Below are 13,674 nucleotides of genomic sequence, written 5' to 3' on the forward strand. Positions count from 1 at the left end.
ATTTAAAAGGGAAATGAAAATGAAAAGATTTTTTTTTTTTTTTTTTTGGGGAAATGAACGAGAAAGATGGGGGATTTCAAATTTGGGACACTCACGCAACAGGGGTAAATTGCATTACTCACAAAGATAAGGAGTTGGCCCTCATCTGTACACATTTCTTATATTTATAATACTTGCTTAAAATTCCAAAAAAAAAACAAATGAGGAAAAAACAAAAGCAAAACAAAACAAAAACTACCAAATACACACAATGTACTATATTGTATACTCCATATTATTCATATTTATCCATAATGTATTTATCTGGATATAGTGTCATGCAATATAAACTAAATACAGTTTTACCAATTTCCTTTATAGCACTTACTTACCACATCCCTAATCTATATAAATGACTTTGCTAATATTCAATTATTACTCAATTCAATACCATTCCCATTACATAGAACATGGGTTGTTTCTACTGTTATTCGTCAAGATAAGGATCCTCTCTATAAAAGGAAAGGTGTTGCACACCTATAAACTATTGATATGGTATCATTATTAATAAGAGAATCTAATTCAATGATTGGTGGATGTGCAACACCTCTCATTTTCTGGAAAGAATTATTATCCTATTTGTCACTAGTCGTTTCATGCATCCACGTGGCCAAAATACTTTTTTGCATGCTGCTAAGAGTTGGGTTTTTTTTGCATGCTGCTAAGAGCTGGGTTGTTGTTGAAATAATAACCGTCAAAAACTTGGGATTAGTAAAAAACAAGTTAGATGTTTTGTAATACATTATAATAAAGTATTTTTTATAATAAAATTATTTTTTAATTTATTTAGTAATATATATATATTTTTAACATTTTTATTGTTAATTTTATAATAATATCTTTTAATAGGATGGTAGCATATTTGATAATAGCAACTTTATTAAAGAATGCGTATAGTTATATTTATAAAACTTAAAATAATCAATATCAGTTTTAAAAGTTTCAAATTCTAGCTCATTTAAAAACTCTGCTAAACTTAATTCGGTAACTATTAAAAAACACTTTTAATCATTACAAAACATTTATTAATGCAATTTTTTAAAATAAAAGTGTTTTTAAACACGCATCTCCAGTGGTCTTTACGCACTTTCATAGGCCTCAATGCACCAAATCATCACAGTTCCACTATCGCACTTTTCATGTGCTTTCAGTAGTAATCATGTGCTTCCGTGTGCCTCAACCTGTTGAATCTTTACTGCTCTACCATCGCGCTGCCATACGCCTCAATCCAGGGACGAACCCAGAAAAAGTATGTGAGAGGGGACAATTTTTATAAATAAAAAAAAAAATATTGTAGAGGTAATAGTGAAATTTTTATTTAATTTTAGTGGAGACAAACTTAAAAATTTGTAAGTATATAATTCAAACAAGTAAAATTAGTGGGTTAAAAAAGCAAAAGAAAAAAATTTCAGTGGGGTGAATTTGCCCCGCTAAGCCCTTCACAAAATCGGTTCAATCTATATCAAATGTGAAAACCCATCTACAGAACACACGAGTGACTGATTTGTTGGTGCGTTTGCTACACACTCTCATATGTCTGATCTACTATCACAATAGCAATCTATGTTAGCTTCACTTATTGCCACATCGACAATCCAACCACCTAAAAGTCACATGCTCATATTGCTGCTATATTCTACTAAATCTCTTCCATTAGGGCATGTTTTTTCCTGATCTTGTTTACAAACTCAAGTTAGCTACGCATATTATCTTGAAGTTTTTTATTTTTTTCGGTTATTAACAAAAAATATATATTCCACTCACACATTTATTTTGTTTCTTTAAGAATTTAAACTCCTCACTATCCACTTTAAAAAATAAAAATTAAAGAACATCTAAGTCACAAAACTCTTTATACTTATCTTGAGTTTGAAAATAAATTTACATTATTCATATTATACATGTGATCAGTTTAACAAAACACACAATATGGCTAACTATTCACCTGTCACTCTATATAAAAGATTTTAGGTGCCATTCAATTACAGTATTTTTCAATTCAATACAATTCCTATTACCTCCAAGTTTCTAACATATTCAATCACAATTTTCTAATCCATCTATCAATACGTTACATATATCTATGTATTAAGACATACAAATCTCTATCTATGTATTAAGACATACAAATCTCTCCCCACGAAACATTACAAATCCACAAGTTAAGAACAAAAAATAATAATAACTAATTAAATAATGGAAGGGATAAATAGTAATTTCAGCACTTTCACTTGCATCGCGATCACTTGATAATAATCTGACAACGTACATCTTCAAAATATAGGGGAGGATGGTCTAATTAAAGCAAATGTCAGGGAAGTTGGTCTAATTTTCTATTCACACATTTGAAACTTCAATTTATATGGAGTAATATTTCTTGTTGCTATTTCATTTATTGTATATTTATTTTTGCGCTTAAATTTCAATTAATATAACTTAAATTTATGAATAAATTAAATTTTCTAAAATTTATCTTCCTCTAAAAATCCATCTTTAGTAGTAACTTAAGACTGCACTTTAGGACTTGTTTGTCAAATTGTCAATCTAATATACCATAATGACACTTCAGGACTTGTTTATCAATCTAAAATACAATAAAGAATTGGTAAAGTGTAAAAAAAAAAACCCCTGAATTACGGGCTAAAATGCAATAAACTCCCCTGAACTACAAAAAAATAAAATTAACTCCTTAAACTATGGTACTTGATTGCAATTAACCCACTCCGGTCACCTACAGAAATATTTTGGCCGTTATTAAGCGCGTGTATGCCACTTTTTTTTCTAAATGGCCATTTCACCCTTTTGATACAAAAATACCATATTACCCCTTTATTCATCCCCTATCAACAAGCATGTGTTATATACAATTATGAATACATATATATATATATATATATATATATATATATATATATATTAGCCTGAGTTGCAAATCGAAGAGATTCGCACACAGACAGATTTGGGATCGGTCCCATGAACCCATTTTGTTGTATCCACACTCGAGAGAGTTGGGTCATTGTCGACAACACGTCAATTGTCCCCCAGGGACGGAGCCAGAATTTTTATTCAGAGGGGGCGTAGTGTAAAAAAAAAATAAGAAGAACAAAAATAATAATAATAATAAAATTACATACTATGTACATCATTTTTAGGTGTAAAAAGATGAATGTTAAGAAGTAGGGGGCCAAAAAAAATTAATAAGAAGAAGAAAAAAAAAAGGGAAGAAAAATGAGAAATTTGAAAGGGAAAAATATATATATATATAGAGTTGGAGTAAAGAAGGAAAATTAAACTTTTTTTTTTTTAAGGAAATCAAACAAATATTAAAAGCAAAAGAAAAAGGAAAAAAAAAAAAATTAGAAGACTATTTTAAAATTTAAAGTGTATTATATAGAAATTTTTTTATAAATATACAAATTAAAATAAAAATTACTATATTTTATAATAAGTGAGGCGAGGCGAGGCCAGGGGCATGTGCCCCCACACATCGGCTCCGCCCCTGATCGTCCCCGACAAGCCCATCACCTCACTGTTCAGCCATAGGTTCTGAATCTTCGATGACCCAAAAAACGCCAGCAATGGTCTAGTTTGATTGTTGTAAGATAGTTGGAAATTTTTCAAATTGGGGAAGTTATTAAAAAAATCTGGTATCACCGTCATCTAAGGCCGCCGTGGTCGTCGACACGTACAATTTGCCTTTCTGGTCCTTGACTCGTAACCATTGATAGCGAATTTGAATATGCCGATAGAGATTTTGCCGCTGCTGACGCGGGAAGTGGAAAACGGGTGTTTGCTGTTGACTGTGGAGATGAGTGTGTCATTATATAGGAGAGATGGAACAGTTGTGGAATGATTCGGACTGAAGAGAGAGATTTGAGTGAATGAACACCACCTATGTTTCAAACAAATTAGGTGCAAACTGATGAAGATGGGTATGAGGAAGGAAGACGAAGAACAGTGTGTAACATTGGGTGCTAAACAAAGTAAAAAATAAAAGAAAGGTTGGTTGAGTTGTCACGTTCTTATTAGTTGCTCAGATTTCTTCCTATTTTTTTTTTTATTTTTTTATTCTGGCAACTACACAACACATCCATTAGGGACAGTAAAGATGCAATAAAGGCAAAACATAAAAAGACAAACAAAACCTGAAGTAAAAAGAACAAAAATGAAGACCAAGCTCCAAATTTGCCAAGGGCCCGTTTACTAACGCTTTTACTTTCTTACTTTCGCTTTCTCAAAAAGTAAAATCCTGATTTTGATTTATTTGAGATGAAACAGAAAGTAAAATTATGTTTAGTAAACTGCTAGCTACTTTTGAAATTTAAAAACAAAACACAGGAAGTGTGTTTAATAAACTGGTGTCTACTTTTGAAATTTGAAAGTAAAACACATAAAGTGTGTTTAGTAAAAAATAATAAATTTCTGTTTTTACTTTTGGTTCTTGAATTGGGCAAATATCAAATATCAGAAAACAACATACCACGGCCATATTATGATCCAAAGAAGCCTGGGCAGAGGGATCTATTTTGAAAACAATGTACGCATGAACACTGCAAGCCCCCAAAATGGTGATTTCCCTTAACAGGTAATTCATATAACTAAATCAAACAATGAATTTGTTAAGATGCAAAATCAATCTGTATAAAGAGAGAAATGGTTTAAAGTAGGCAATACACTCTAATCCATAATGTAATATTGATTGATTTTTTTTATTTTATTGGGGAGTTGTCTAATATATGATCCATCTCACTTTTATATGCAGGAAATTACTGGAGTTTTCATGAAAAATTGCATGTTACACTATGCAGCCCACAAGAATATATACCCATTGTGGGCTTTGGCAGAAGACCGAAAGCGGGTTCCATTGTAATCAAATAGTTGTAGCTACATAACTGATGCCTAATTAAATTGAATTCATGTAATAAATAAATATTACGTATAATTAATTGTTATAGTAGTAGTAGTGTGTGTTATTAATGTATCACATCTCTGTTGTTTCTTCCACAGGGACATGGTTAATACCAATTTGTTCATGTAAATTTATTATATGTGGGGAAATGCTCAAATGCCTTTAATTAATGAGGCATTTCCCCTGTAATAAAGTTGAAATAAGTTTTATATCATTTGAATTATTAGTACTGTCTCTCTCTCTCTCGAAGCCATACTTAAGATTTGAACTACTAGTACTGTCTTTCTCTCTCTCGAAGCCATACTTAAGATTTGAACTACTAGTACTGTCTCTCTCTCTCTCTCTAAGCCACACCTAAGATCATGTTAACGACAGTCATGTAAATCTATTTATGTTTTTGCTTTTGGTTCTTCAATTGGACAAATATCAAATATCAGAAAACAACATACCATGGCCATATTATGATCCAAATAAGCCTGGGCAGATTATATTAGTATAGTAACAAGTGAAACACAACTCTAATTTTTCGGCCCAGCATACACATAATATAAAAAACATGCAGATTATAACATGAATTCAAATGGCATTTAGATACAAAATTAATCCAAATAAAAGTGACAATATTGTAATATCCAAATAGAAAATTAATCCAAAGTGACAATATTGCAATATTCAAATAGAAAATTAATCCAAAGTGACAATATTACAATATTCAAATAGAAAATTAATCATAATAAAAGTGACAATATTACAATATCCAAATAGAAAAATAATCCTAATAAAAGTGACAATATTATAATGAGCAAATAGAAGTGATTCATCTATCATGATAGTCGTTCCACAACTCATTTGCAACTAAACCACGGGTTTCACTCATCTCTTGAATTTACTCTTGTGTAACATTTACTCTCTGAGAAGTACCACCTAGCTCCACTTCTTCTTCTTTTTCTTGAAGATTGGCATTCTCATTCCCATATTCATCAAAATGACGATCTAAACGGGCTTCGTCACGAATAAAATTATGTAATGTGCAACAAACAATAACAATGAGTGCTTGTACACTCAGTTTGTAAGAAGGCATCAACTTAAGGATCGACCAACGCATTTTTAATATACTAAAATAACGTTCTATCACATTTCTCAATGACAAATGCCTATAGTTGAATAGTTCATATATTCCTGTAAATGATATATTTCGCCACAATAAGGTGCTAAGAAGTACCTCATATTGGTGTACCCAAAATCTACAAGATAATACTTACTTGCACAAACAAAAAACAATTAATTTTTTTCTAATTTAATATGATATCTTAATTTAATACATTCGGGTGGCAACGAAAAATTCATTGTAGGATAAAAAATAGTTTTCAATAATACTCTTGAGTCATTAATTCGTGGAGCCTTCCCAACCTGCCACCACATATGTAAATTTCATGTCGAAAGAACAAATAGCCATTACATTTTGTGTTGTGTCGATTTCCCTCCACGATAAAGAATTTGTGAAGATACTGGGACATTTGCATGGATGTGTGTACCATCAATTACACCAATGCAATTCCGTAACACATTATTTTGTTAGTAAATATAAATTTACAATAACAATTAATTAAGTAAAAATATATATATATTTTTTAAATTACCTGAAAGAATGGAAAATATTTCTCATTATGTTGAATCTCTAAGGATACCTCGTTCATATTTGGTGGACATATTATACTCTTCCCTAATTTGCAAACATACTTTAAAACTCGGTGGAAATATTTATGCACAATTCCCGTAGAATGTTGATATCTTTTTGCCACCACTCGAACACTCTCATTGTGTGTTAGAGTATACAAGAACATGTTGGAAACGGCATTAGAAAACGCAAACTTTGGAAGGATTTTTAAAAGATTCCGCTAAGAATTTTTTGCGAATCTATTGACGAGCGCGTTCCTCTCTGCGAGGAGATGAACGTGGTATATTTATTTTCTCAAATCCGTTTCTGGGTGAATGAGAAATTGGCTCCAAAGTAAGTGATTTATAAAGCCTAAATGGGTGTGAATAAAGTGGGAAATGCTTGTCCCACATAGAAAAAGTAGCAAAACAACTTTTTAAGAGGGGGAGGACCTAGGCTAGCCTGGATCCGAACCAACTACCACACACGCGCGCGCCGCCCGCCCGGTCCGGGCTAGGGCGGGGCGGGGCTTGATTGTGAAATGGGTTTAACTTTTTACACAAAGTTGGGATGGGCCTGTGTGGTTGAATTTTATTTTGTTGCTGGACTTATCAAAATGGGCCTGTTTACTGGGCTGAATTAATGGCCGCCGAGTTGGATTGTTTGCTTGCTGGATTGGACGAAATTAAAGGGCTGGGCTGGATCAGAATTAAAACGGTTTGGGTTTATTTAAACCATAAATCAGTTTTATTTTTGAACCAAGGGTTGCATCCTTTACAAATTAAAAACCACCAACAGATTTTTAATTTTGATTGGTCAACAATGGTTGCACCCATTCGGACTATGGGTGCACCCATTCAGAATAGGCACCAACAAGCCTATAAATACCCATCATTGGGTTCATTTCAATTCATACCAATTCAGAAATCTTCTTCTCTTCTTCTAATTCATCTTTGTTCGGTTCAGCCATTGGTTTGGGTTCAACCTAAACTGGTTTGGATTGGGTTCGAACCTTGGTTTCCAAGTTTGGGTTCAATCTTGGTCTCCGAGTTAGGGTTCAATCCTGGTCTCCTAGTCTGAGTTCAACTGAGAGTACTACACCGAGCCGGTTCGCCTATTCCATTGGTTTGAAGTGCTACTACCAAAGGAAGAAAAGTCGTTGTATCCTGGGAGATAGACGCCGAAGAGTCCGTTAGCACCGTAGCGGGGCGTATCTGTCTTAAGGCTATAGAATTAAATTCTAGCCTCGACTTTAACAGGTTCTTTTATTTTATAGTTTTATTTTCTTGATATTAAACTATATAAATATATATAGATTATTATAATAAATATTATATTTACAAATAATATTTAAATAAATTATACTATAGTATATGATACATTTTTGCTCAACAATCTTAAGACAGATAACTTTATACTATAGTAATAATTATTTAATTATTATTGTTGTTATAATTATTATAATTTGACTCGTGGTCTGTATGTCAATATATAACAGACAAATGGCAAGTCAAATGGCAAGTACGAGTATTACCGTGCCTAATGTTCCCGTCAGTCATGGGGAGAAGCCCAAAAAATTCAACGGGATGGAGTTTAAAAGGTGGCAACAGAAAATGATGTTCTACCTTACAACTCTGAATCTAAGCAAGTATCTGACTGAGACTGCTCCAGTGTTAGATGAGGGTGATACAGATATTACCAAGCTTGGAGCTGTTGATACATGGAAGCATGGAGACTTCCTATGCAAGAACTACATCCTCAATGGATTGGACAACACCTTATATAATGTGTACAGTCCAATAAATACTGCTAAAGAGCTTTGGGAGTCGTTAGACAAAAAGTATAAAACAGAGGATGCTGGCTTGAAGAAATTCGTGGTTGGACGATTTATGGACTTCAAAATGATAGACTCCAAGACAGTCGTGAGCCAAGTGCAGGAGCTCCAGCTGATCCTACATGAGATACATGCTGAGAAGATGACATTGAGTGAATCCTTTCAAGTAGCTTCAATCATTGAAAAGCTGCCACCTACTTGGAAAGATTTCAAAAATTACTTGAAGCATAAGCGTAAGGAAATGGGGCTCGAAGACTTAATTGTCAGGCTGAGAATTGAAGAAGATAACCGTACATTTGAAAAGAGAGCCGAAAATTCTTTAATAGTGTCAAAGGCAAATATAGTGGAAGTTGGACAGAAAAATAAGAAGAGGAAGCACTCTGGAGAAGGTCCTAGCCAAGGAAACTACAAGAAGTTAACTGGGAAGTGTTTCATATGCAGCAAGCTAGGACACCAAGCTAAAGATTGTCGTAGCCGCAAAACACATCATAACCCCAAGAAGAAGACCACTGAGGTGCACATAGCTGAAGAAGATAAGTTGACAGCTGATGTATCAGGGTTAAATCTTTCAGCTGTGGTTTCTGAAATCAACCTGGTAAGCAACAACAGGGAATGGTGGGTGAACACAGGAGCTACTCGTCATGTTTGCTCTGAAAAGAGGATGTTCACTACATATGAAACTATAGATAATGAAGAACAACTCTACATGGGGAATTCTTCTACTGCAAAGGTTGAAGGACAAGGAAAGATCAAGCTACTAATAAACTCAGGGAAAGAGCTCACTCTTAATAATGTGCTGCATGTACCAGACATCAGGAAGAACTTGGTCTCTGGGTCACTACTAAGCAAGAATGGGTTCAAGCTGGTCTTTGTATCTGATAAGTTTGTGCTGACTAAGAATGGGGTGTATGTGGGTAAAGGGTATCTAAGTAATGGACTATTTAAGTTCAATGTAATGACTGTTGTACCCAAAGCTATTAATGATAATAATAAAGCCAGTGCTTCTTCTGCTTATATTATTGACTCATCTGATGTATGGCATGGTATGTTAGGACATGTTAATTATAATACTATTCGTAGATTAATTAACATGGAATTTATACCTAAATTTAATATTGATTTAAATAAAAAATGCCAAACATGTGTAGAAGCAAAATTGACTAGAACCTCATTTCACTCCATAGAGCGAAGTACTGAACCTCTAGCATTAATTCACAGTGATATCTGTGACTTTAAATCTGTGCCAACTAGAGGTGGGAAAAAGTATTTCGTTACTTTTATTGATGACTGCACAAGATATTGTTATGTATACTTGTTAAGAAGTAAAGATGAAGCCTTGAAAATGTTTAAACATTACAAGAATGAGGTTGATAATCAACTTGGAAAAAAGATAAAGATGTTTAGAAGTGATAGAGGTGGTGAATACGAAGTACCATTCGCTGACATTTGCTCAGAACATGGTATTATTCACCAAACTACTGCTACTTATTCACCTCAACAGAACGGTGTTGCTGAACGCAAAAACCGTACCTTAAAAGAAATGATGAATGCTATGTTGATAAGTTCTGGTTTAACCCAGAATTTGTGGGGGGAAGCTTTGCTCTCTGCTAATTATGTTCTCAACAAGGTACCTCAAAAGAAATCAAATGTGACACCTTATGAATTATGGAAAGGTCAAAAACCTTCCTATAAATTCTTAAAAGTGTGGGGGTGTTTAGCTAAGGTTGCGGTTCCTACTCCTAAGAAAGTTAAGATAGGACCAAAAACCTTTGATGGTATTTTCATAGGCTATGCACAGAATAGTAGTGCATATCGTTTTCTTGTGCATAAATCGGACATTCCTGATATCCATGTCAATACAATTATTGAGTCAAGGAATGCTTATTTCTTTGAGGATATATTTCCATGCAAAAATCCTCTTAAAAGAAATTATGATACTGTTAATAGCAATATACAAGAGAATATAGACCAAGAGTCTAAAGATGATGAAAATGAGGAAGAACCTAGACGTAGCAAAAGAGCTAGAACGTCTAAGTCATTCAGTCCTGACTTTCTGACATATATATTGGAGAATGAGCCACAAAGCTACAAGGAAGCTGTGTCTTCTCCTGAAGCTAATTTATGGAAAGAAACCATAAATAGTGAAATTGAATCCATCATGCAAAATCATACTTGGGAGCTGGTGGATCTTCCTCCTGGTACTAAACCTTTAGGGTATAAGTGGATTTTCAAGAGGAAGATGAAGCCTGATGGTTCAATTGAAAAATATAAAGCCCAACTTGTTGCTAAGGGATACAGGCAAAAAGAAGGCTTGGATTATTTTGATACATATTCACCAGTCACAAGAATAACATCCATTAGATTGTTGCTAGCTATTGCAGCATTGCAAAACTTAGAAATACATCAAATGGATGTTAAGACTGCCTTCTTAAATGGTGAATTAGAGGAGGAAATCTATATGGAACAACCTGAAGGGTTTATACTTCCAGGAAAAGAAAAGAAGGTGTGCAAACTTGTAAAATCCTTATATGGATTAAAACAAGCACCTAAACAATGGCATGAAAAATTTGACAAAGTGATGTTGTCAAATGGTTTTAAAATTAATGAGTGTGATAAATGTGTGTATGTGAAAAACACTCAAAATGGATATGTCATTGTGTGCCTATATGTGGATGATATGCTAATAATGGGTAGTAATGATGTTATAATCAAAACTATTAAAAAGATGTTGACCAATAATTTTGATATGAAAGATTTAGGCATAGCTGATGTCATACTAGGAATTAAGATTTCTAGAACATCAGATGGTCTAGTATTATCTCAATCTCACTATATTGAGAAAATATTAGAAAAGTTTAATAAAGAGGATAGTAGTCTTGTAAAGACTCCTGTTGATGTAAATCTTCATTTATCGAAAAATACTGGTCCTAGCATATCACAACTTGAGTATTCTTGCATTATAGGAAGCTTAATGTATTTGACGAATTGCACACGACCAGACATAGCATACTTAGTTAATAAATTGAATAGATATACTAGTAATCCAGGAAAGAACCATTGGACTGCAATAACCAGGGTTCTAAGGTATTTAAAATATACTATAAGTTATGGATTACATTATTCTAGATATCCAGCAGTACTTGAAGGATACAGTGATGCTAATTGGATATCAGATACAAAGGATTCTAAATCCACAAGTGGCTATGTCTTTACTATTGGAGGAGGTGCCATATCTTGAAAATCTTCAAAACAAACTTGTATTGCCAGATCCACTATGGAATCTGAATTTATTGCTTTGGATAAAGCTGGTGAAGAAGCTGAGTGGCTTCGTAATTTCTTAGAAGATATTCCAAATTGGCCTAAACCGGTGCCCGCTATATGTATACATTGTGATAGTCAATCAGCAATTGGAAGGGCACAAAGTAATATGTACAACGGTAAGTCTCGACATATACGTCGACGACATAATACCGTTAGACAATTGCTCTCAAGTGGGATAATCTCAATAGATTATAGCAGGTCAAAAGATAATTTAGCGGATCCATTTACAAAAGGTTTGACAAGAGAGCAAGTGTATAGTTCATCGAGGGGAATGGGATTAAAGCCGAAAGCTAACGAGTCATCTTAATGGAAACCCAACCTAGTTGACTGGAGATCCCAAGATCTGGGTTCAAAGGGACAACAGAAATTCTGAATGGCTCACCAGAAGCACTGGGAAGATTTAATCTTCTACCCATTTCTATGATGAGACAGTGTTACCTAAAGCGATGAGTAGGATATGCTATGCTTTTAATGACTCTTATACCTTGAAAATTCAAGTGGGGTATGGTAGGATACTCTTAATAAGAAGTCACCTATATGAGTGTGAAGTGGGGCTGCTTCTATGAAAACTTCTAAGGCTAAGTTTTCTAAAGCTCTCATGAAATACCAGGCGTTGTTCAGGGCCTTATGAACACAACCATGAGAACCGACTCTGTGCGGGAAGAAACTGTGTGTTTACTATTGTCTTGGTTTACATAAACGGCTGAACAGTTCAAGACATCATGTTCACTGGTTAGCCAGTAAATCCGATAGTAATACACTAGGGAAGGTTCAAGGCCAAAAGCTACCTATCCCGATGCAGTAACTTCCCAATAGTACTTTCTATAGTGTCTGTATCTTCTTCTTTTGTAATCTGCGCAAATTTTTATTCATGTGGGGGATTGTTGGAAACGGCATTAGAAAACGCAAACTTTGGAAGGATTTTTAAAAGATTCCGCTAAGAATTTTTTGCGAATCTATTGACGAGCGCGTTCCTCTCTGCGAGGAGATGAACGTGGTATATTTATTTTCTCAAATCCGTTTCTGGGTGAATGAGAAATTGGCTCCAAATTAAGTGATTTATAAAGCCTAAATGGGTGTGAATAAAGTGGGAAATGCTTGTCCCACATCGAAAAAGTAGCAAAGAAACCTTGAGTATATATATGTCTAGTATGGGATTTGGGTTTGGGCCCAAGGGCACCCAAGTTTTTAAGAGGGGGAGGACCTAGGCTAGCCTGGATCCGAACCAACTACCACACACGCGCGCGCCGCCCGCCCGGTCCGGGCTAGGGCGGGGCGGGGCTTGATTGTGAAATAGGTTTAACTTTTTACACAAAGTTGGGATGGGCCTGTGTGGTTGAATTTTATTTTGTTGCTGGACTTATCAAAATGGGCCTGTTTACTGGGCTGAATTAATGGCCGCCGAGTTGGATTGTTTGCTTGCTGGATTGGACGAAATTAAAGGGCTGGGCTGGATCAGAATTAAAACGGTTTGGGTTTATTTAAACCATAAATCAGTTTTATTTTTGAACCAAGGGTTGCACCCTTTACAAATTAAAAACCACCAACAGATTTTTAATTTTGATTGGTCAACAATGGTTGCACCCATTCGGACTATAGGTGCACCCATTCAGAATAGGCACCAACAAGCCTATAAATACCCATCATTGGGTTCATTTCAATTCATACCAATTCAGAAATCTTTTTCTCTTCTTCTAATTCATCTTTGTTCGGTTCAGCCACTGGTTTGGGTTCAACCTAAACTGGTTTGGATTAGGTTCGAACCTTGGTTTCCAAGTTTGGGTTCAATCTTGGTCTCCGAGTTAGGGTTCAATCTTGGTCTCCGAGTCTGAGTTCAACTGAGAGTACTACACCGAGCCGGTTCGCCTATTCCATTGGTTTGAAGTGCTACTACCAAAGGAAGAAAAGTCGTTG

Source organism: Cornus florida, unplaced genomic scaffold (genome assembly GCF_030987335.1).
Source record: "Cornus florida cultivar Cherokee Brave unplaced genomic scaffold, ASM3098733v1 CherokeeBrave_3.0.0_Hap2_Chr02, whole genome shotgun sequence".
NCBI lineage: Eukaryota > Viridiplantae > Streptophyta > Magnoliopsida > Cornales > Cornaceae > Cornus > Cornus florida.